Consider the following 3599-nt stretch of genomic DNA (forward strand, 5'->3'; position numbering starts at 1 on the left):
CGATCGTCTTCGCATTACATTAACGTCTAATTCCTACCGAGTCTTTTTCTCACATTATTCCGACTTTGTTGTCATGCAATACTTCCTATTATCCTCAAAACACAGACTTTTTAATTCCTCTACGTTATCCAAATAATGAGTATCAATTTGTGAGACATTATCTCACCACAGGTTGTCTTATCTACAAATATTTCAAACCCCAAAGTCTGCTTTGAAATTCAACACGCCAATGAACTAATTTCTCCAAACGAAATAATCCCTCGGAAATCTGTAGCCGTTATATTAAAATAAAGATATTTATGAGCCTTGAGTTTCTCAACTGTCTTTGAAAATTTCAAATCAGCCCCTGAGGATGAGGCAGGGGGAAGACATGAAGGGCGACTGAGGAAAGAGAAAAATGGCACAGGAGAGGTGTGGGAGTTGTGCTTTTGCTTTTTTTCGCCATGGGTTACATTTATAATCATCACGCTGGTGCAAAATGGCCGAGGGTGGCTTTTTCAATAAAGGTAGGACGCATCTGTGGAGCTCAACTAAAGATCAACACGGAGGGAGAAAGATAGTTAAAATGACTTTGTGTAACATAATGGCGAGCTGACTGCAGCCATCCATTGACCCTGCATCGCACGAGTCGCTTTCTCCCGGCGCTATGCCGCCTTTTGATGACTTCAAATAATCGCTCGAGTCAGACACCGCCACAGAACAGTTGTGAAGCTTTACCCTTTGTTCTTTAGTCCCTTCAAAATGGACTACAGGTTGCTTTCCGTCTTGTCATCTTCAAGAGTAAGAAGAAATCATACTTTCAAACGGCATCATTAAAATCACTTTGATCCTGCGCTAGCTATTGATGGTGAAAATAGCATCGTTAGCATTAGCATCATTGCTAGCATTAATGTTCAAGCCTGGATTTAATCTTGAGGCAAACATTTTTGTTGCGACATCATCCTTGATTCGACACTATTCTGATTAATATTGAGTTTGTGAAATCTTTGATCAATATATGAGCTGCGCTATCTTAATAGAAAATTTCAACAATCAGAGTAAGCGTGGTTCGTTAAAATCGGATCGGATGTGTGTGGATCAAACTGGTAGTGCTTCACATTAATCAGTACCCGTCCCTATCGAGTACCAACACCGGCGTTAGTGGCTACGACTGGCTAGCAACTAGCTGTTAGCATTAGCAATTAATGTCAGCTTCCACCACTCCCATCAACACCGGTTGCCATGCAAGTTATGGACTTGTATGAACCGGTCCGGGGCGGGAAAAAAAAAAGGTTGAAGACCACTGCTTTAAAGCAACAAATTTGTATTCATTTAACCATAAAATCGTAGTTTTAAAATAACGTTGATGATACGCAAGCTTGTAATAAGCAGAATAGTTCCTCTGTCATGGCGACTCCTGATCCCCTTCTTGAGCTGATGTTAAGTTAAATGCTAAATGTTATATTAGCATTTAGCATTTAACTTATTATTGTGGCGTCTTCCCTTCTTACGTTGCTCCATACACGAATCAATCCCAAAATGTGAATTGGATGTAATTGTTGACATAGTAGCATTTGTGAACGGGGTATAATAGCCAGTGTGTTTGATAGAGTACCTGTTCAGTGGCTACTATCCAGTGAGTTGGAAAGCAAAGCGAAACGAGTGCACCTGCAGCCTTGGAGGATGAGACTCACACGAAAAAAAAAAAAAAATAAATAAATAAAATGGAAAAAAAAAGGTTGGAAAGTGGGGCACAAGAGGCCTGAAAGGGAGACGTAGCATAGCATCAAGAGGCAGATAGCCACAGAAAGTAGCGATTCTGCCATGAGGGATGAAGACAAGATGACAGGACTCTGTGTGAGATTTCACTTTGGATTTTTTCGGGGGCCCCGCGGGGATTGTGTGGAAGCGCAGCTGACAGGACTCGCGTGGAGAAGTCGGCTCTGTTCATCGCAAACTAAGTAAAGAAGGCCTCCGTGCAGCCTCTGGTGCACCAGCGTGAATCCTCCCAGGTAGCACGCGGATGCCTGGCTGATGTTGGTTTTGCCGCTCTGGTGTTAAACTGACAAACGAAAACACATCAAGACATTCGATAGGACTATGTTGAGCTGTACTTGTATTGAGGTTGACAATTGACGCCTGCTCATATTTGGGACACAAATGAGGTGGTCAGCTTTTCATTTAAAAAAAACAAAATGTGCCGAGTTTTTTATAGTTCTTAGCCAGTTTGCCATCTTGCATCCAAAGTTTCTTTTTTATCCCTCATCCTAACACATTGGAGATTAAAAAATATATAACCGTTATTATTAATGGATAATTACTGTTAATCCAGAGGAGGCGATGGTGGTTTAATGAACGAAAATTAATAAATGGAAAGGAACTCATCCTCTCGATCCCAACTTGCAACACGGCCGATGTTGACAATCATTGATAAAGTACGAAAGAAACACCATGACAACTTTAGTTGACATTTATTTCACTTTTTTTCTTTTTTCTTTTTGCTACAATCGTTTTGGTGTCAAAACTCAGGAGCATAGGTCGGCCATTCGTCTTAGAAAGAATCCCACTTCATATCAGTATATGCGACAAATGGAGATCCATTTTAAGGTGGGCAAAATTGAATTCAGTCACGTCTCAGGCAAGGAATTTGATTGAAAATGTCACTTCTAAACACAAACACAAAAACAGTGAAAACATTGGCAGTGGTGTCGTTACGATCTGATTTTTAATTCCCACGATGGCCTTAAGGGCCGGAAGATGGTAATTGCTTCATTAGTTAGCACGGGGCTTTCGATTTAAATGTATATATCTTTAGGCAATTAAAAAAAAAAAACTATTAAAGTACAAAACACTTCATTGATATCACAATATTCAGCGTGAAAAAAATGCATCGGTGAAGCTAACGGTTGGTGACAACTGAGACATTCCGTCCCGGAAGCAACACACGAGTCGCCTTTATGCAGCAAGCCGGAATCACACACCAGGCAGATCATAATTTAAAGTCATTAGTGACGGCCAGTTGGGAAAACAATTAAAATCACGGAGTAGTTCAAAATCATCTGTTCATCCATTTTATTTCTGGCGCTTGAGCCCATCGGAATTTGGCAGAAAGAATCGCGGAAGTCACCTGTGGATGATTTGCAAGTCATTTTTGTTTTGATTTTTTTTTCTTAACTGAAAGTTACTTCTTGAGTCCTGATGAATGCAACCCGTTTGTTCAAAATTCTGAAAGAAGTAAAAATTAGCTCAAGTGGCGTAAGTCAGCAAATCAAAGATGCAAGTAAACTGTTCTTGATGATTTTGTTTTTGCGCTGATTTTGAATCTGCCCTTGTTTTTTTCTCTCGCAAATCCGATTTTAATAATAATTATTATATAATATCAATAATATAATGCATAATATAGTAAGATATGTAGAAGTGGAAAAATTTCCTTGATCTGCATGGCAATGAATTACAATGCATGTTAAAATACATATTGTGCAAGCGTTTATCAGAAAAAAGGAAAAGCAAAAAATTTTATTATTTTTCCGCGTCAAAAGTACGTTTATGCCCCCATTCCACTGAGGGGCGAACTTTTAGGAAGGTACAAAAATACGCGATGATCAGGATTTGTTCAATGT

The sequence above is a fragment of the Idiotropiscis lumnitzeri genome, chromosome 12, assembly GCF_059441095.1.
Source record: "Idiotropiscis lumnitzeri isolate Australia: NSW breed Sydney's pygmy pipehorse chromosome 12, RoL_Ilum_1.0, whole genome shotgun sequence".
Taxonomy (NCBI): domain Eukaryota; kingdom Metazoa; phylum Chordata; class Actinopteri; order Syngnathiformes; family Syngnathidae; genus Idiotropiscis; species Idiotropiscis lumnitzeri.